The 23,199-nt window shown below is 35.2% G+C and overlaps 1 pseudogene; it reads right to left on the bottom strand.

Moving 5' to 3' along the window:
* LOC124991281 (elongation factor 1-alpha 1-like) overlaps positions 1–22,944 on the bottom strand; it is a 66,837-nt pseudogene extending 43,893 nt beyond the window's left edge.
* Between the last annotated feature and the right edge of the window lie 255 nt (positions 22,945–23,199).

Raw genomic sequence — 23,199 nt, 5'->3', positions numbered from 1 at the left:
AGACTGTATTGGAGTTTATATTGTCATGAAAGACAAGACAGATATGATTAGTTGTGTTTTTGGCAGTAAGGGTAAAATAATAAAAATAGATGAAATGACTTTTCTTGCATGATAATAAGGAACAAATTCTTATGTTTGTTTAACCCCGTACAATCTATAATTAAGTAGTGTTTAAAAAAACCATATTTTTAGTATATCTCTTATTAAATGGTGTACCTACATCTCCTCCCTTTGTATCTGGAACAACTTTAGTGGTTCATTTTTAACCAAAACAATTCAGGAGAATTTCTGTTTCATGAATTCAAAAGGTAGAATACAAAATGCAACACAGCTCAGCTTTCTGCTTAGATCGTTTGCATTTGGCACTCTGAGGCACCATCTCCTATATTATGAGGAAGCCCTGGCCACCTCAAATAGTCACATGTGGGTGCTCCTATGAGCAATCCCAACTGAAATTCCAGCTGAGATCCAGAATCAACTGCCAGTCCTGTGAATGAACCAAAGTATCTGCCTGGGAATCAGCCTCGACCTGAAGCTTGGTTATCCTGCACATGGCCTCTCCTTGCGGCATAAGTTTCCTTGTAGCATGTGCCCTCTCCATAGTTAAACTTTTTACCTGATGCTTTACTCCAAAGGAGCGTTCCAGCAGTCAAGGTAAACCATTCAAACAATTAAAGTCCCAGCTGCTAGCTGACTTCAGCATTTGAGACCACCAAGAGAGAAGTTCCAGCTGCATCCTTCCATAATTAATTCCTAACCCACTGAATCTATAGCCTAATAAAATAGTTGTTTATGCTAGTAAGTTTTGTATAGCTGGTTACTCCGTTACTCCGCAACACAAACTAGAATAATAACTCTGTCACATTCATTGATTTGTTTCATTCTAAAATTAAATTTGTCAAGCAGACATTTAACAGATACTTTTAATTGCATTTAAAAGATGATAAATGAGGGTCTAACAGTCCTATCCATTTACCAAGGTCATGTGCCAAGGATATGAACATGGATTGGAAGGCAGATCTTCTGACATAGCTACACACTCATATTTTATTATATCTTATAATTTCTCCATGAAACAGTTTCAGAAGTATTTCAAAGCAGCATTCTTACATTCAGCTAGTGTGCCAAGCACTGTAATGGATAAATATTGGCAATATAAAAAAAGAAAGAAATTGATTTTCCTTCCTTCAGGCATTTGTACTCACTCTAGTAGGAATACTTAAATCCAACATAAATAACAAAACATTTTTTGTATAAAGTATATGATTTTGTAAATCCTTTGATTAAAATTAGAATGTGTATGACATTTTAGAGGTGTTAGTGAGAGACACAGAAACCAATACAAAAACAATAGCCATGAGAACATAGTTAAAATATCTAAATTAAGACATTGGAGGTGGAGGTAACCAGAAATTAAGATAGAAGGGTTAAGTTTTATTTGAATACCTAACAGGTTTCTGGTGAACAACATGTTTCCGCATAGGAAGAGAACAACAATTGAAGTAAGGATTTATATTAGTCAGGGTTCTCTAGAGGAAAAGAATCAATAGGAAGTATGATTATAAAAGGGGATTATTAGATTGACTTACACGACCAGAAGCCAGATAGTCCACAATGACCGACTGCAGCTGGAGAGATGGGAGAAGCAGCAGCTGGGCAGTTCAAGGCACAGAAACCCCAGAACAAGAAAGATCAATAGTGTTACCTAGTCCAAGACCAAGGCTTCTGGAAACTACCTGGAAAATCACTGGCAGAGTTTGCTTTGGAAGATTGAATAAGGGAGAGTCTGATATCCTCAGATCAAAGCAGTCAAGAACCTGTTCAAGAAGAGTCGAGCTTGCATCTGCATCAGCATCTGCTTCCTTTCTTCCAACTTTTATTTCATCCAAGCCACCATCCTGTGGGGTGGTGCTGCCCACACTTAAGGAGGGCTCCACTTCAGTTCACTATCCCACATGCCAGTCATTCCTAGACACCCTCATGGGCACACCAAGAGGCCTATTAATCATCAGTGTCTCTTAATCCAGTCAAATTGACAATTCAAAATAACCATTACAGGATTGGAGTAAAATAATCTTGCACTCACTACTTCTTTTCTACCTTTAAATTTTGAAATATGTAGGACCTGGGCTATGTACTTATTTTTTTCTTCTTGTTTCACCTAAAGGTAGATATAATAATTTTTTGTAAAAAAATTAATGAACAGAAAAAAAGGGAATAGCATGTATATTTATTAAAAACAAGAACATGATAGATCTTATACTATGCAGTTCAGTAAAATTATCATGAAATTCTTATAAGATCCCCAAACACTTAGTCCAGTTTTTCTTTATTTGAAAATAATTATGCTATAGTTCAACAAATTGATCTTCAAATTTTACTATACAAAGGCAGGAAGGAAATGGGAAGATATTTTCTGTAAAAGATGAAGCCTAAGAGAAGACACAGAAGAAGGAATAGTTAGTGGAACTAGGGCTTTTAGATTGATGTGTTGGATATGGTCTGATGATAGAGGACCTTGAGTATGAGTATGAGCACTTGAATTCCACTGGTGAGAAATAGCCACTATATGTTCTTGGATCAAGATATGTACAAAAGAATGTTTTAATGAGATTGATGAAATGAGTCTGGGAGGAGACTTGAATCAGAAAAATAAATCAGGAGGTTATAAAAACAAACATTATCAAATCTGAAGTAACTTGATGTCCAGTTTCTTTTCAAGCAACTGTTTATCACATGCAAAGTGAATCTTTCACAAGTTTCTACATAATAATTTGTGGATAATTTTGCATTCCTTTTCTATCTATATGAAAGAGTAAACTAAAGTAGGTTTGAGAACTTGAGAAGAGAAAACCTTAATTCCACATCTGTATTAATAGAATATTTTGGCACTGACCAATATCAAATTCCCTATAAGTACAGAAGATAAATATTTCAGATCATAAATTCAAGTGTCTAAGAAGTATGATGTTCCTTAATTTTCATTAGATTGGCTTAATTTGGATTACAAAACTACCCTCCTGATTGGTTAATGGAAAAGACTTGCTTCGTGTGCAAGACACGGGTAACAATGTTTAACTTTTAGAGGATGCATAGTTACCCTCCACTGTCTGTCAGGATTCCAATAGTTCCCTGAAATCTTGCTTCCAAATCACAATGTAATACAGCCTGAAACTTGTCCTAAAGCTGAGAACGACACTAAGGTCCACCCCTACCAAGCACAGCCGTCCTTAAGAGGTCTCCACCCCACTCCCACAGTGTCAGCCACCATGTTCTCACCTTGGTCATCATTTTTCCCTTTCAGTCTCACCAGAAGTAATTTCCTCTCTGTCTCCCTGCCCTCCCTCCATCCCTTGGTCTCTCCCCACCACTTCTTGCTCTTACCCCTCTGTATCTCTCCCTCCTCAAAGACACTCTTCTCTTTTACTACATTTACCAAAATAACATTAATGGTTGAAGCTTGAGATAGGAAACATTCAGAAACTTGAATCATAGTTCCTTTGATCTTGGGCTCCATAAGAAAATTCTCCTTGAGGACAAAGAGTAAAGCCGTGATTTTGGCCACATTTCTGAAGTTAAAGAGAATAAACTACATGGACAAAAATAATAAAAGTTTCATATCGCAATTAAGGAAGATGATTATGTATTTTTGATATTATAGAATATACTTCAAATTCAATAGATGAGCCCTAAAGAGGATCAATGATGCACAGGCTAATTACTTTCTGAAATTATATATTTCCATTGGAAATAAAGATACTTAACAACCACATGAGTGTGATTGGCGTTCTTTTTCTTCTTATTATTTTTACAGACTGCATTTTGATTCATTGTACACAAATGGGGTACATATGTTCATTTCTATGGTTGTGTATAATGTAGATTCATACAATTCATGTAATCATACATGTACATACGGTAATGATGTCTGTCTCATTCTACCATCTTTCATACCCCCGCCCCCTTCTCCCTCTCATTTCCCTCTATGTAATCTAAAGTTCCTCCATTTTTCTCTCATCGTCTATCCTCCCACCCCCATTATAAATCATCATTCACTTATCAGGGAAAACATTTTGGCCTTTAAGTTTTTAGGGATTGGCTTATTTCACTTAGCATGATATTCTCCAATTCCATTCATTTATCTGCAAATACCATAATATTATTCTTCTTTATGTCTGAATAATATCCCATTGTGTATATATACCACAGTTTCTTTACTTATTCATCTGTTGAAGGGCATCTAGGTTGGTTCCACAACCTAGCTATTGTGAATTGAGCTGCTATAAACATTGTTGTGGTTGCATTATTGTATTATGCTAATTTAAGTCTTTTGGGTATAAACTGAGGAGTGGGATAACTGGATCAAAAGGCAGGTCCAGTCCAAATTTTCTAAGGAATCTCCAAACTGTTTTCCAGAGGGGCTGTACCAATTTGCAACTCCACCAGCAATGTAAAAGTGTGTCTTTTTCACCACATCCACGCCAACATCTATTATTATTTGTGTTCTTGATAATAACCATTCTAATTGGAGTAAGATGAAATCTTAGAGTTGTTTTAATTTGCATTTCTCTAATTACTATAGATGTTGAACACTTTTTCATATGTTTATTAATCACCTGTATATCTTCTTCTGTAAAATGTCTGTCTAGTTCCTTGGCCCATTTATTGATTGGGTTCTTTGTATTTTTGGTGTAAGGTTTTGTAAGTTCTTCATAAATTTTGGAAATTAGTGCTCTATCTGAAGTGCTTGTGGAAAAGATTTTCTCCCACACTGTAGGTTCTTTTTTCACATTATTGATTGTACCTTTTGCTGAAGCAAAGCTTTTCAGTTTGAATCCATCCCATTTATTGATTCTTGCTTTGATTTCTTGTGCTTTGGGAGTCTTGTTAAGGAAGTCTGATCCTAAGCCAACATGATGAAGATTCAGGCCTACTTTGTCTTCTATTTGGTGCAGTGTCTCTGGTCTAATTCCTAAGTCCTTGATCCATTTTGAGTTGAGTTTTGTGCAGGATGAGAGATAGAGGTTTAATTTCATTTTATTGTGTATGGATTTCCAGTTTTCCAGCACCATTTGTTGAACATACTATCTTTTCTCCATTGTATGTTTTTGGCTTCTTTGGCTAAAACAAGGTAAATGTAATTTGTGGGTTTGTCCCTGTGTCTTCTGTTCTGTACTGTATGCCTGCCTGTCTATTTTGGTGCCAATACCATGTGGTTTTTATTACTATTGCTCTGTGGTATAATTTAAGGTCTGATATTGTGATATCTCCTGTTCACTTTTTCTGCTCAGGATTGTTTTGGCTATTTGAGTTCTCTTATTCTTCTGTGATTGGTGTTCTTTACACTGACGGGTATGCTCCCTAACATTATCCCCTTCATCTCCCCAGGGCTGCCTGTTATTCCCCCAAGTATTTGTATTCCATATCCTTCTATGTGGGCAAGGTTAGACTTCTTACCCCACAGATATAATTCTGGGCTGTGAGATTTTTCCCTGACCAAGAGATCGGAGCTGACACAACACATCAGACTTTGAAGAAAAGCTTCAAGAGGTCTTATGTAAGTCCATCATTGCTCTTTTCCTCCTGCCATAGCCCAGTAACAACACAAGGGTAACATAAAAACCTGACTCATAAAATGATATTACTTTAATATTAAACAAACTTCTTATTTTCAAAGATCTATGAATGAATTCCTCTATTTGTAATAAACTTCCTCTTTTGATTTGTGATATAATAGAAGCCTCCACATCCTCTTTCATTTTCACTAGTTCTTGGTGAAGTTTGAGGGATCAGCAGGATGGTGATTAAGCACCCTGGTTACAAGGTTTCCAAACAGGTGGTGATGGAACCATTCTAACAGAAAGTGTCACGTAACTAGAGAAGTGAGTGGGGCGTTATTTTAAGTGCTCTCTTCATACCAGGGTTTGCCCAAAAAATAGTTCCTCACTGGGGCTAGACAGTAGGGAATAGAGCCCAGAACAGAAGGATGATCAAGTGCCAAGGGGAGGTTGGAGTGGCTAGTACCTGTGACCATGTTCTGCTGCCTTTCATTCCTGATTAAGAACAGTCATCAAAGACACCAGAAAGATCACCTGCAGATAAAAATCAATAGAATAAACGATCTGCTTGGATGAAACATCGCTTGATCACTCACACGTCCTCCTTAAGTTTTTCTTTTTCATTCACATTTAGGATGAACAAAATTTGGAAGGAAACTAGAAGTTATTAAGAACTATCCTGATACCAACACGAGACAGTAGTTAAAACTTTGGGTTATGTAGATACGCTGCTTATATTTGAGTCAGATTTCCACCACTAAATAATTATGCAATACTAGGGCATATGATAATTGTTTATTTCTCTGCTAAGGGTAATACTATCATGAGTTAAATGATGCTATGTAGTTTTACAACTGAAAAAAACTAAAGAAAAGAAAAAATAGTTAATCGATTTTCTTAAGATTGTTCAATTAATAAGTTGTCAATTCCAGATTATAAAAATGTCTACTTGCCACTCCTAGGTGCATTGTAAGCAGGGAAGGTTACCTCACTGAAAGAGAGGTGGAGTATTGACTAGTGGTAGTCATGCAGCAATAAATTGTGGGAGAGCAAATAATTAATATGAATATTGAAATATCAAAATAATGATGATAGTTGGGGGAAGATCAGTGATTCAGGCAAAAAAACAACCTTCTTCCATTTAGCACACAATAGTCATTTTATTATCAAAAAAAATCCAAAGGTACATAAAGAGTTATCCCAAAATCCATCAACCTGAGTTACCAATCTGAATGCTCCTAGTAGCATTATTAGACTTACTTCCTTTTAAAAGTCACTAATTCTCTGGTAAACCTAGCACATCTGATCTCTTCATTATAATTTAGTCCATGAGGTTAATGAGAATTCCATTTAATTTTTAATGTTGCTGTACATAAATTTTAAGAATATTTAAAAATTACAACAAATATTATCCCCTGAGAATCTGTAAGTGAGCAGGCATCTCCAGGGATAGCCTAGGCTGAACCTGTGAAGCATTTCCAACCTATACATCTAGAAAATGAAGAGAAATTTCTAAACAAATCCAATAATTTTAAAGTAAATGACTATTATCATAATAGGTAATGTTGAGTTATAATCATTTAAATTATATAACTAAAAGGCAAGGAAGATTATCTAGCTAAACACCCCATGCTTTACATTAACTCATTGTCTGATACTTCTGGGAAAACAAAATTTTAGAGGATTTACTTGTAAAGACTCTACAGCTGGTACTTCATACTGGCTAAGGAGCCAGCTGGCAGTGTGCTTACTGAGATTCAAAAAGGACTTAAGGAAGCATTCTTTCTTTATCTTGTTCATATTTATTGTTTCATAAGTTGGATTTTTGTTAAATTTATGATGCTGCAACCAAAATTCCTTCTAGCATGGTCTTCTGTACAATTAAGTACCCCGCCGGTAAAATTTCATTAATGGCAATAGCTTCAAGGAAAGGTTGTATTTGATGCATCCCAATGTTCTCTCACTCTGGAACTGCACTTGGAGTTTATCCTGATAGCTATCTTACAATCTTCACACTTGGGTTCTTGACAATGCTAAGAATTTTATTTATGTTCATACTGAGGGATGGCTTACATTCCAGCATTTTGTAATTATTTTACTTTGCCTCCTGTTTCCTGGGGTCATTTTTGTTGTGTTCTCCCAGTATGATCAGGGCCCTGAATACTGCAAATCTAGTGTATATCATGATATTATCCCTTGGAATTTAAGTAGTCGAGTGATAACTTAAAACCCAGCTGCCGATTGCAAAGGCAAAAAAAATATAAGCACTCAAGTGAGAAAGATCTGGAGAGCAGAGGAAGATTCTTCCTCTTCTACTGGTCCATGCAACGACAGGTGTCATTCAACCTCTGGAAGAAAGAAAAGTTTGTAATGACTAATTAGATAATGATCATGAAGGTTTAACACTGTCTAGAGAAATACAAGTAAAAGGCACAGCAGAAGTTGGTTCTGTGTACAACTTTGAAAAGTTGTCAGAATCATCAAGACAATTTTTTTTCTACTTTGTCACCAATTTAATTTTTCAAATTTTGAGTCTAAGTACAGTTATTGTGGATTATCAGATGAAATAATTTTTTATGCTTGTCATGAAGAGAGTCTTTGAAGTTAGAATATCTAATACTTATGCATTATTTGAGTGGAGAGTTTCTTCCTGAGGCACTAAAATGCATATTACATACAAAAAAAAAATGGGGGACTATTAAAAGGAAGTCCATTAAAAGGAAGTCCATTAAAATCAAGGCAAATCACAAATTTGTAGGAGACACAAAGTGATAAAGGATTAATACCTGTGATGTATAAAAACTGCAAATCAGAGAACACAAATATTATATAAAATTAAGTCTCAATGTAAATTCATACACATAATGAAAAAGATCTTGTCAAGCATCCTATGGAAAATATATTGACATATTAGTAATTTAAAAAGAAAGAAAATCAATGTAAGTTTCCAATCTTCCCACTTGATAAAATTTGAAATGATTAGCAGCAAATATTTTTGTGGTTGTCAGCAATATGCTCAAAATTTTGGTATTAGGTGTCAAAATTGTTTTTAAATTCCTTATTCCAGAATTACATTTTTAAAATTTAGTCTTAGGAAAACATTATATAAATTCAAAAAATGTATGCAACAAGATGTAGATTACATGATTTTTATTTTGTGAGTGACCTCTAATAGGTAGTTACTTAAATAAATCATAATGCACATCTGTAAGAAGATAGCAGACAGTAACTAAATGAGATATATTGGTAGATAGGTAGATAGATTTATAGGAAAATATAGAAGGGCATTCTCCTAACCCTAAATCACACTGTTTACAAACACATGCACAGACACGCACACAAGCACAAATACTAATTTGTCTGTAAGTAAAACACATTTCATGTTAAACAAAAAGAGAAAAAAAGGGCCTATGATAGGTGATAAATAAATTTGAGTAAATAACAATATTAAAATTTGGGGTAATACAAGATTTATATTAGCAGTTATGATTTTAACAGCAGACACAAAGGTTCAGAAAATCATTGTTTTTAGACTTCCTTTAATCAAAACCATATCAAGTTGCCTAACCTCTAAAAAGAACATTCTAAAGTGTGATAATGCCTGTAATATAATCATTAAGTGATCTGATCAATGGATGAGGAAAGATAATGATGCACATTCACTGCATGACTTTTTTATATATGAGAGCTGTACTGATCTATGCCAAGATAGAAAGTAGCTAACCACACCTTTCTGATTGCAAATCTTTATTCTCACTTATATTTTTTAAGTTTGCAAATCTGCTCTTAAGAGAAGCTCTAAAGCCAGTAAAATCCAAATTTCAACCTAATCCAAAAATATTTGTACTTTACTTTGGAATTATCTACAGCAAAATTTTTCAGATTTAGAGAGACTGGGGAGAGGTATTTGGAAATCTTCTCTACCAAAACATATTGGAGTAGGGGCTCCTTCCCCATCTTCACCCTTGCAGAGGTCCTGGTGGGAAATGAATCCAGGGAAACCTGTGGGCTGCTTGAGGACCTCTGAACAATGAGCCAGTGTCAAAAGATGCCAGCAGACTGGACCATCAGGAGGAATTCCTTCCTTCTCTAGAGTGACTGAGGATATTTTAAGAGCTATTTTGTAAACTGAGTTAACCTATCTCTATGACTTTGAAATTTGCTGGGGTCTTTTGGGACTTTAGATATAGATAAAATGGCCTGAAGTTTACTTGTTTTATTCAAGTTTTATCTGGACTCTACCAGGTCACATCTGTTAGCATGTATGTTCTCTCTATTCTTCTAAATATTTTTATATGTTAACTCATGAAGTCCTTATAATCCTATGAAGCTGGAATTTCTGCTTTCATTCCCATTTTACAGAGGGAAAATCTAGGGAAGAGATAAAAAATGATTGTTGGGACTTTATAGCTTTCTAAGGGGAAAAACACCTAAAGTCTGTGTACTCTTACAGGTGCAAAAAGTAGAGAAAGGTATGCAAAAGTGTACCTGCAACTTAGAACTTATATTCTTGCTATTGCCAGATAATACTTCCATTTGGTATTTGAGAACATGAATTCATATTTTATCAGTGCCATTATACTTTTAGCTTGCTTATTTAATCTATTTATTTAAACATATTGCTTTTGTTTTTAAACTCAGGGAAGATTTTTGCATTGTAGTTTTATGTCAGTCACTGTGAGTTCTATAATTTATATTTTTTCCCCAAAACTTTTTCTGGCTGTGTTCCACAGATTGTAATTCAATTGGGCTCTAATTCAATTGAGATATTTTTAGTCGAATCGTCCTCCCTCAAATTGCTGATCATCAGTTGATTCACTTTAGTTTTTCTTTAATTATACTTTAATTTATATTAATTCACCATCTGTATCAGGGAGGTACATGGGATCTGTTCAGAAATGGCAAACTAATAAGTGCCTGAGATAAAACCAGTTGGGAAGTCAGTGCCCAGCAGCGGAGATGGAGAAAGAACCTTGTTTGTCTTCCTGAGGCTTCCATGTACATTATGTGACCTTCTCAGATCCTACTCCCCAGCTCTTTTGTTTAATGCTGATGGGCGAATCCTGTCACTTGCACTCGCCTTGGAGGTCTTGGTGGACATCATGGCATATATAAGGAAAAATGCAGCTCAGAACCTGTGGTAGCTCCAGCCCCTCCGACTGAATTGGCGCTCCGTATGCCCGGTCTTGGGCTCAACAATAGCTCCCAGAAATCCACTGAGGGACACAGGACCTCATGCAAGAGACTTTATATAATGCAGACGACTAGTGCATGGGCTCCGGGGTTGGAAAAGAAGGGAAAGAGAAAGATGGCTGGATGCTTCTCCCAAATATTGGAATCTCCCTGGCTGGAAGGAACCAATAGCGGAGGAGAATACTTGCAAGCTAACTGATGAACCAATAGCTAGCTAGCATGTTCAGACTGACAAGCTAGGAGGTAACTAGGAAGCAGGAAATGGCTTTAGCGCAGGCCAGAAATTCCTGCAACGTAAGGTGTGGGCAGAGCAACCTTCAGACTGGCAAGTTAGGTTGTGGTGCGAGGGAAGGGGCGGGAGATAGGCTTTGTATTACAGCATATACCCTGTGTACTTCAGTCATTCTTTTAACTTTGCAGATATGTTGCAAAGCCTATTTCAGGGACATGAGTTCACTATCTTCCAATATTCTACCTGTTACATCTTTTTCTCCAGTCCTGCCCTTTTTATTCTCTACATGAAAAGAAAGGTTAGGACAAAGTGATCTGAGCTGACAAAATAATATGTCATGTTTTTAAACCATAGTGATCTAAAATATTTGACTTGTCTGATGTTAATAATTTTCATAAATATGTTCACTGATTATGGTTTAGTGCTGTTCCCCTTGTTTATAAAAGACTTTTACTTTAAACATTCATAAAAGAATGCATCACAGAACAAAGTCAGGCTTCCTTGCTAATGCCCAGGAGCCACATCTTTAATAACATAATTTGTGATCATACATATTTGTGAGAGCAGTCTTGCATATGTACAGCTTAGGGGGAGATGTCAACTGATACTTCAATATATTCTTTTCACATTAGTACAGATCACAGCTGGCAGAAATGTATTGGCTTTTTAGATTTATTTTTTGAGGTCCTCGCACCAGTTAGATAATAAAATGTGTAGATATTAAAGAACTAGGTTGGGTTGTAGAAACTGAAAGCAAAATGTCATTTCATGATGAATGAAAAAAATTCAAGTGAAATTTTCTTTCTTGAGGGGTTTGTTCTAGTAAGAACAGAGCACAATTAAATGATGCCTCCTGCTTAAAGAAATATTTTCATGTGCACTAGATACTGTCATTCTCCCTGCTTGTGTTATTTGTAGTTTCAAAAAACATTGGATTTTTTACATACCTTAATATTAAAAAACAGCACATGCTGAAATTTGTTCTAACCTTAGGTGACCACAATTTTGTTTTTACCTTTTTGTGTTTGAGCTGCAAACTATGGGCTCTTTACTCGGAAGGAAATTCCTATCATCATGCAATAACAGTTTTATGGTTTTATAGTTTAATTCATGTCATCATGTTTGAATAAGACTGATAACTTAATAAGTGCATATGGAATGTCTTCTCCATCCTAATATGAATTTATTCTATATTCAAATGCTAGTGCAGAAATTCACTTCTGATTCTAAAGACTACAATGAAATGATAAGACTTTTAAAAATTAAATTTGCTACTGAAGCCATACCAGGTAGATAATGAAAACATACTCCAAATACTTAAGCATATGTTTCTAACCTGAATGCATATGCAAATTGAGGGGAGTCTGGGGGTACAACTGCCAAATATTTGAGTCATTCCCTGATATGCTTACCTGGAAGACCTTGGTTCATGAGTAGATGTTAACATTGGCAAAATGGTTGTGATTACAGGCTTGCTATTGTTGTTTTCTGGTACATTCACTTCCTATATATTATATCACAAACTATTACAGTTGTTGGGTTCTTAATTTGATATGCAATAATATTAATATGTTATTTTGAAGATTTATTACTTTTCTTTTTTAAACCACTTTTTTGAGTTATGATTGATATATGAAAAGCTGCACTTATTTAATATATACCACTTGATGGATTTGGAGATAGAAATACACTCATGAAATCATGACCACAACCTATGCCATAAGTTCATCCGTCACCTCCAAGATTTAGAGTTGTTTTTAATGTTGTTTTCTATACTTAAGTTCATGTTTATATTTGATTAAAGAGTCTAACATGATAGCCTTTTAATCCTGAGAATATAATAAATTATACATTCACACAAACATCACAAACAGAACTATTTTTATAACATTAAAATCTAAATCTTACTTCACTTCCTATTCTTTGTCTTCCACCCTCTTTAGACTGAGCTTTTTGGTTCATCTACCAAATGGAAAATTATTTACTTCCTACATATGTTGTAAAGAACACAGACTATTTCACACACCATAAAATACATTTGCAACAAATGGTTTTCATGCCCTCCTGAGAGGCTACCTGTCTTTAAGCATAGTAATTGAATTACACTCCTCTGAACTAATTTTATTGAGGCAGATGGGGATGATTAGACTGGCCTAAAGCTACAAGTGAACCAAAGCTTTCCTCACATTTTAACTTTTGATTTAAAAACTGTACTCTGTCACTTCTATTAGATTTCCTTCATTTTAGAAACTATATAATCATTTGAGTTTATGACCACTACTGTTCCCAGTTGTGTTGTAGGAATACATTAAGTGAGATTTTGAAATATAAAAACAAATCCCATTTTACTCAGTGCTATGAAATAGACCAATACTAAAATGGAACCGCATCACTGTCAAGGTACAGAAAACAACAGCTCTGAGTATAAAGAAATATAATCCAAATATGGACTAATATAACTTCTATTAATTCACTTTAACTGTGATCAATCATAGTAGATAATACATTAGCTATTTTGATTAAGAAACATAATATTTACCTACTTAGGTAACAAACAAGGAAAGTGGGGATTTTGTAGAAGTATACAATGTAACATGTTATACCACAACAGCATGCAAATGTAGTATAATATTACATACAGATTTTGATAGCAAAAATAATAACATAAGATTTTGTTTTAGATAACATACAGAACAGACTTATCTGTTGTTTCTCACTTGTGGAAATAAGCAATTCTCTACAGAAACCAGGTGATGGTATATGTCTTAAATGCATAATTGCTTGAAAGATCAACCAAGAATTCTGCAACTATCACAATGATTTAGTAGATCAGAAAAAAATATTTTATATTGAGGTATATAGGTAAAATATTGAGTATACCTAAAAGCTTTCATTTAAAACCTGTATTTGATGTAATGTTTTTATCTTCAACTTGTTTTAACATGCCTAAACAGTGAATCCCATGTTATCATTTATTTTATCACATGGAAAACAAAATATGTTTGTATTTAAAATCTGTTTGACTAAAATAATGAAAATTGTTTTCCTAAGTGTATCTTTCATAAAGAATGAAATTTTTAAGTCTAATTTTAAGTAATCAAGTTAAAATATTTCTTACATAATTGATCATGGACACTAGTATGATGATAAATTCAAATATGTACCTGAGCTAGATTTTCTTCATATTCATGTGTTCAGAAAAAGAAAAAAAGTCTTTTAGTTTTATGCCATCCCATTTATTGATTATTGATTTTACATAATTCTTGTGCTTCAGGGATCTTATTAAGGAAGTTAGTTCCTGTGCCAATAATGGTGGAGTGTTGGGCCCACCTTGTCTTAAAGTAGACACAGGGTCTCTGGTCCAATTCCTAGGTCCTTGATCCACTTTGAGCTGAGTGTTGTGCATGATGACAGGTAGTGGGTAAATTTTATTCTATTACATATGGACTTCCAGTTTTCCCAGTCAAATAGCCATGTTGAAGAGGCTATTTTTTTCCCCAATGTATGTTATTGGCACCTTTGTCTAGTATTTGGTAACTATATTTTTGTGGGTTTGTCTCTGTATCTTCTATTTTAAAAAACAGAAAAAGGAAGAAGAGAGAATCCTCACTTACACTGTATGCCAGGCCCTAAAGTGCTAAACTAAACACGTTCTAAAAAATGGCATCTCAAATGTTCTTAACAAACATCAAGTAGATACTATTTTATTCCCTTAAAGCTAGTAAAGCAAAAGAAACTCGTTTATCTATCAGTCAGCCAGTCAGTCATTCAACAATTATTTATGGAGCATCTACTATCTGTCAAGTAATATTCTTTGTTCTGATGATATACTTAGGAAAAAGGTAAGTAAAACCATTGATTTTTATGACACATGCATTTAAATAAATAAAGGCCAACAAAAACAAATTTTAAAAAGGTGAACTAATAGTAAAACATTTTGCCAAGATGAATGTAAATTTTTTTCTGTATCTCAAAACATAATTTTCTTATATTTGATTTTTTACATTAAGTCCCGATACATCCATATGTAGTAAAAATTTTCAGCACCATAGTCAATTGGTATCTGTGGCAAAGAGACTCATCTGCAGAACGAAAGTGGCAGCTGAGTCCATAACAACTGGTTCTTGGAATCTCCTGGGAAGAATTTCAATCTAGTGGATCAGAGTACAAGCAGAAGTTTATTAAAAAGAGAGTACAAAATTTCAGACCAGGCACTGAACCGGTTGCCTATGAGGAAAGTGAGGTGGCCCTTATAGAGATTTTTCTAAGGATTTCGGGTTCCTTTTCCCTTGCCTTGGTTTCTCATTCAACAAGGCGGTTTATTATCACTGTATTTGGGCCTCAGGAACTTTTCTTTGTGAGGGTACCTGATGACATAGGCCAAGGGGAGGGTGGTGACGACATGGTCAGAAGGGATGGGTGTCACATGGTCTTGAAACAATAGTTCCCTTAAGGGATTATAATTAACTATGGCTCGAAAAGTTTCACATACTAGCTCCATTTTGGAGATGCTTGTCTGCTTCAATAAAGGTTTGCATTATCTGCCAGTCCTGTGCCCTAGGACTCTCTTGATGCATGCATCTGATTTCCTCCAAGTTGTCATCATTCATTCCCCCTACCCACTGCTCATGGCTAACACTATCCACCTAAGAGACTCCATTTCATGTTTTTGATATTGTGTCCTTAATGATAATGTACATGATGAGTCATGCCTTCTCGAACTACTCAAAATTTCTTTTCCCTTATTCCCTTAGTCTCCTTTATATTTTCCAAGAAATACTAGATGATCTCTGTGATAATTTGTAAGATAATATTTCTCTGGTGTGAATAACTGATAGTGAATCCAGATCTTCCATTCTTTCCTTTATTTTTCTTTTCTTTTTAAAAATTTTTTCTTAGTTGTACATGGACAGCAAGCCTTTATTTTGTTTCATTTTTATGTGGTGCTAAGGACTGAATCCAGTGCCTCACACATGCTAAGCAAGTTTTTAAATGTGTCTGGTGACTGTAGCACAAATATTTAAATTCTGGATTTACCCCTCAGTTTCCTTGGTTAATTTTGCATTCACATAACTACATATGTATCCACATCAAACATAAAAGTCTAAATTAATGTTCTAAAATTCGTTGGCAATCTCTGCTCCTCCTGATGGTTTTTCTTTACATGTCTTGTGCATTAATCTGAATGGCACTGCTACAGAACATGCTAAATTCTGTATTGAAACCCAGATTCTAAAATCAATCAAAATCTTTTTACTCACAGTGTTTTCCTTTATTAATAAGTACATAATAAAAGCATGTGTTATAGATATCAGTGACTAACATTTTTATTAATATTAACAGATCTAGCTAATACAGTCCCAAGTTGAAGACCCATTTATTACTCTTTGTGTAATACTAATAATGTATAAAATACAATTAAAATTAGCCCTTAGTGACCTAACCAAGGAGTTTTCAAGTTTTCTTGATTAGAAATGAAAGCAGATCCTATGCTGTACTTCAACTGAGCGGAACCTTCAACCCAGGTGTCCCCAGGCACTCTTTTTGATATACCTTGCTATCAGTTCAAACAGCATGCGTTAAAAACCAATTTCATCATGTAACTGATTCCCATTTTCTTCTTAACATCTTTTGTTGTGTATTGCCACCAATCTCCTTATTCTTGAACTTGGAAATGTGGAATCAGAGAAAACTTTTAAAACAGTACATCTATTATTCAAATGTTCACACGATAGCTCTAAGAGTGATTTACCGTGATTCATATAGATATTGAAAATAACAACTCCACATGTCCCATCTTTTTAGTTCAGGACATATTCTGCCAATTTGTCTTTGTTACCCATCATATGTATTTTTCTAATCCCAAATGTTTTTCATACATGTTTTTGCTTCTGTTTGTCCTGGGTAGTAACCCTTTTGACTAACACTGTGGTATACAGACATGCATTACTTAATGACAGTGAAACCTGAGAAATGAATCACCAGGCAATGCACAAAAATCATAGCATCTACTTATCGAAACCCAGGTGTCATAGCCAGTTATACACTGACTCTATATAGTATAAGCTTCATATATGTGGTTCAATATTGGCTGAAATATGGTTTGTAGCACATGACTATATATGAAATTTTCATTTATACCATGTTTCTTTTCATTTCTTCTTAAATATGTGCCAAAATAAATATTTGCCATGTTTTTTTCTTTGTATCTAAATGCCATTCCCTTTTGAGGATAGTTTTCCACCATATTGGTAATAAAAGGAGGCCAAATTCACATCCAATCCTGAAATCTTCCCAATTAAGTCTAGAGTAGTTACTGTTTGATAGACTCCATCACCTAACTTTAGTTGAAATTTTGATATTATTTATCATGTTCAATCTTAGTACTAACAACTTACTTGCAAAATATCTGACCAATGGGTGTATCATGGAACCTAGGAGAGATGAAAGTCAAACTTCATTTTATTGGCAACTGAACCAAAAAAGTAGTAACAATGCTTAATGATTACAAAATCTTTGATTTATAGCATGGTCTAACAGACTGTGTATCACCTGTGTCTCTTAACTGCAGGGCCATGTCTCACACTTCCCTCTTTAATTTTAGATCAGGGTCTTTCTCATTTACAGTCCTACAGACTCACGCACTGAATGTCTACATTTTTCTGAGCATATGCAAAGCTTTTTCTAAATTCATGTATTTGTTAATACATGACTATGTGTTTTTATATTCCACTGGACATCTATAAGTTGTTCTAGATGGATGCAATATTATTTGAATCTATGCATATTGAAATACTGTTTGTGCACATCTGAATAGCATTTTGACAGTCCACAGAATAAGTGTGGTAATGAAAAATCTAATGCAAATATCATTTAATATTTTTCTATAAATTGCCCTTTTTATCTAGAAAACTACATATTTTTAACTTAAAATTTAAGGTGGCAACATTAACAATATATCCATATTTTCTTCAAATTTGTCAGCATGAAGAGATGCCTTTTGGGTAAAATTATGATTGTGACTTCCTTTGATTCAGAAAAGTTATTTCCATGTATGTGTGAGTGTGTGTGTGTGTGTATATATATATATACATATATAGATATATGTATATATATATGTTTGTGTGTATTTATATTTAATCATAAGTATGTTTTATATTCATTTTTTATTTTTACATTTTAAGCAGATCAGACACATGCTGGAATTAAATAAAAGCAACCATGCTTTGTGGGATCTTTCCATGTATTCTTCTGAATTTTGTCTACTCTGTTTCTCCTTGGTTTGTATGTTCCTGGTTTTCAGCCACCCTTTCAGCTTCATAATTTGGTTCCTCTTCTCTTTCATATCAGTTGGACCATTTCTCTAGATTCACTTACAACTAGATTTTATGTACTTTAAAAAAGATTCTGAAAATAAAAGCAAAACAAAATAGTGCACCATAAGATATAACCTGCTTCTAGCAAGAAAGGGAAAAAAGCTCAAACTATCAGATCCCAGGAATTCTGGGAAGTCTATATAGTATGCAATATTGAGATTTTCTTTGCCGAACAATCAAGTTTAGATGAATTCTCCATGTCTGGATGTTAAATGGAACATTTCAGTGTGACTCAGACTCCTGTCTGAAGAGAGAACAGTAGACACAAAATTTCCAGAAGTTCCAAATGGAGATTCTACATTATTTGCATTTGAAGAGGTCTCAAAAACAATCCGATGACACTTCCCCAATTAGCAATATTAAGTCTATGCTTATGAAAATACAGGAGGTTAATCAGAGAGAGTGAGAATTATTTTGAGTAGAATTATCAGACTGATACTGGTATCTCCTATAGCTTTGTATGAAAGGCAGTTTACCTGCTTCAAGGGAGAATAACGCCCCCTTTGAATTATGAGAGTATCTACCAAAAGTGCAAAATATTATCTCAACCCCTAAAAGGATGTAGTGCTCCAAGAATTAAAAGGGTAAAAAAGTTATCAAGAGAAACTGTGCTAATTTTCTTGGATTTTGAAGAACTGAGACCCCATTTTATGAATCTTGTGTGGAAAAAGACACATACGCACACACACACTCACACATACACATACACAAGAAAATAAGAGAGTGACTAAAGCTGTTTGTGATAGCAGGAAAAATCCATAAACGCAGGAGAAGTACCCAATACTGAGCCAAAGACAAGAATAAAGACAGTGACCCTAGAGCCCTCTTATGGTTTAAATATAATGTGTCCCCCAAAATTTCCTGGGTTAGTACAGGAAGTGAAATGATGAGACCATGAGAGCTGTAATCTAAGAAGTCCATCTTAGTTTGAATGGACTAACAGGGTGGTAACTGTAGGCAGGTGGAGGCATGGCTGGCACAGGTGGGTTACTAGTGAAATACCCTGAGAGGGTCCATCTTGCCTGCAGCCCCTTAGCTGCACTCTCTGGTTTCCAGTCACCATAGATAAAGCAACTATCCTCTGCTGCAGCCCTTTTACCATTTGTTATGCCTCACCTCAGCCTCATGAAATCAGCCAATCATAGCCTAAACCTCTAAAATAAACTTTTTTTCTCTCTCTCTAATTTGATTTTTCAGGTACTTTGGACTTAGCAACAAAATGCTAACACAGAAATTGGTACAGAGGACAGGGTTGTTGTTCTGACCAATCTGACACGTACCTTCAGAACTGCATTGTGGAAAGAATTTGGAAAAGTTTGTGGATGCAAGCTGGAGAAGGCTTAGAATGTTGTAAGTGGAGCTTAATGGGTGATTCTGGTGGATGTTCAGAAGACCAGAACACCAATAGGAATGCAGACACTACAGAGATTTCAGAGAACAAGGGATCTACTGGAACTACAGACCACTCATGGCACATTCTGGCAAAAATGTTGTCTACCTTTTGCCCATGTCCTGAGACTTTCTGTGGACTTTAAATTTAAAGGTGATGAACTAATTAATATTACCAAGGAAATTTCAAGGCAGCACAGCATTCATAAAATGGCCTGGATATAGCTGGCAGCATTAAGCCAAGTGTACTGTGAGAATCCAGAGCAGAAAGCAGAGAAAAAGGATTTAAAAACCTTGCTGTTCATTCATAAAAGTGCAGGTAAAATTGTTTCTTAAAGTGTGAATGTGACTAGGAATGAATAGAGGTACTCAGGATTAGAGAGAGGGAAGTGAAGAGAGGAGAGGGGTAGAGGGGTAGAAGGATAATAGAATGAATCAGACATTATGACCCTATGTGTGTATATGATTACATGACTGGTATGATCCTACATTGTGTACAACCAGAAGAATGAGAAGTTATACTTCATTTATGTATGATGTGTCAAAATGCACTCTAATGTCATGTATAACTAATTAGAACAAATTTAAAAAATGAAAAAAAAAAAAAAAAAGGTAACATGTGGTTTACCCCCGGATGATCAGCAGCAAGTAGCAGCATGAAAGTCTGTGTTAAAAATATAGGTACCTGTGTAATGCCGCAGACCCTTTGGACTGGAATATCTATGTGGTGAGCACAGAAGTCATATGATCTTGACATGTGGCTGATCTGAAAAAAATGAATAAATGTGAAAATCATTGAGCAACAGGGTAAAGAAATAATGTAGCATGGAAAAAATCAAGTTGAGGTGAATAAAAAAGACAAATACTGTTTTGCTAAATTATCTTTAACCAGATTCTTACTTCTTTTCTCTATTTTTTCTTTGATTTATGAACTCCATGGAAAGTTGAACTGTAATAATATTCATACTAAAATGGAACAGAAAAGCAATAAGGATATCTGAGATGGCTCCTTTGGTTCAGCAAGCTTTCAAATTGAGATTTTTGTCTTATCTCATTATTAAAACAGCAGTAATTTTTTTATACTCGACTCTATGGAGTTGTTAGGTAGCTAGTCAGCTCTTTTAGTCACCTTTTTTGATACTATAACTAAAGGACCCAACCAGAACAATTTTAGGGGAGGAAGCGTTTATTAGAGGGCTCACAGTTTCATAGGTCTTAGTCCATAGAAGGCTGGCTCCATTCCTTGGGGCTCAAGGTGAGGCAGAAAATCATGGCAGAAGAGTATGGCAGAGGGAAGTGGCTCATATGATGATTAAGAAGCAGAAAGACTACTAGCCAGATACAAATATATACCCAAAGCCATGCCCAAATTCCCACCTCCTCCAGTGACACACTACTACTTCAGTTACCACTCAATTAATCCCTATTAAGGGATTAATTCACTGATTGGGTTAAGATTCTTACAACCCAATCATTTCTCCTCTGAATCTTCTTGCATTGTATCACATGTGAGCTTTTGGGGAACACCTCACATCCACACCATAACATCAGCCAGATGCATGTGAGCAGGAAAAGGACAGAAAAGGGCAATAGTTCATAGGGAGAACATCAGACGTACACATCAAGGACAGTCCACAAGTTGTTCTGAGGATTATAGAGAACTTTGTCAAAGGAGACAAGCATCAGGAAAATGGGGCCTGGTATGTCAAAACCTCCCCAGCCATAGTTAATTCTAGTACCCTGAGGGAACTACTATTTCCGGACCTTGCCATCATTGTCTTTTGTGACCAGGTTGCCAGGACCCTCCCTTATCTCTGAAACCATGTCACAAGCACCCCTTATGACCAGGTCATCGGGACCCTCACACAGGAAATTTGCTAAGGGCAAATTAACCACTTAAGGAGATACAAGAAAATAGAACAAGAAGAAGGAGCTCAAACTCCTTACAAACCCCCAGCTCTGTAAGGTTCACATGGTTCTCCTCAGAAAGAACCCCTTCATTGCCTCTGCTCACGTCTATACTCTCACCCGTTCTAATAACTTCCTGACTGATACTCTGACTGACTCATTAGAAATTCTTCCTGCAAGATCACAAGAACCAGTGACTGCCGGTTCTCTGGTTGCTTGGGCCCCACGGGATCTCCTCCTCTGCAACAGAATAAAAATAGTTTAGTTACCAACCAAACGAGTTGGAATTTAGTTTGGCTCTGAAAGACTGTGACAATAGCACGATTCAGTAATGTGGGTTTACAGAATAGAGTTGTTCTATGCCATTTGACGTTATCTACTGTAACGAATTTCTCTTTTCCTTGCTTTATGGTTTGAATTGTGTGCCCCTAAAAATCTATACTGGAGTACAGACATGTAGGAATTTCACATTTAGAAAAGAATGTGATCCTAACTTGGAAATAGGGTTGGTGTAGACATAATTCCCTGTCATGGTGGGTGAGTTCCTAATCCTAGGTTATTAAAAGTGGAGACACAGACACAAGGACAAATAGAAAAACTGTGCCTGTGTGGCAATGGGGGCAGATATTAGGATGATGCATCTAAAAATCAAGGGATGTCAAGGACTACCAGACAAAACCAGAGCTAGGAGAGGAAAGGGAAGACTCATTTCCATAGATTCCAGAGAGAACTTGGCCCTGTAATCACCTTAATTCTGAAAGGCTGGAAGTTTCCAGTACTCTAAGTCAATATATTTCTGTGGTCTTAAACCATTTAGTTCTTGCTATTTTGTTAGGGTGAACACACCTGATGTAAGTATAAATAGTTATAAATCAAATCAATGGAATTTTTAGTGAGAATTGAAATTAAAATCAGAAATATATTTGCATAAAAGGAAAATGTTTTAACATTTTAATTCCTATAAATGTTAAACTGGTTATAGACATCAGCACAGAGTAGCAGAAAACATTCCATATTCTGAAAGTTTGATAAAACTATTAAATATAATCTTGAACTTGCATAAGTAAGCACACAGTGGTTATGTGAAGGAAACAATTTCAAATATTTTTTAATGTGGAAATTTACCCAGTAAACAAAGGTAACTGAGAGAGGGTATCTTAGGAATTGAAATAACGTATCTAGTAGAAATATCTGATGTGTTAATTTCTCTAAGTTACTTAGGCTTTGTATATTTTTATTTCATTTGTGCACATTTTAAGATATCTTTTTGGGGAGGAACTTACCTCATATCTTCATTACAATTCTAGACAAATAATCATCAAAAAAAGACACATTCATGAATCATAAGAAAGAATACATTCACTGTTCATCAGGAGGCCATATTTTTAATGAGATAACTATATTTAATGAAAAAGGAACATGGAACAAAAGCAGATGAAAAACAAAATCTTCAGATTTTAAACTGCAGCTCTATAATCACACACATTATGATAAAACTAATGAGCCAAAGCAAAAAATGATTATACAATCTAGAGGAGAAAAG

This window comes from Sciurus carolinensis, chromosome 8 (assembly GCF_902686445.1).
Source record: "Sciurus carolinensis chromosome 8, mSciCar1.2, whole genome shotgun sequence".
Lineage (NCBI taxonomy): Eukaryota > Metazoa > Chordata > Mammalia > Rodentia > Sciuridae > Sciurus > Sciurus carolinensis.
This window is presented reverse-complemented; position numbering and strand designations above follow the sequence as displayed.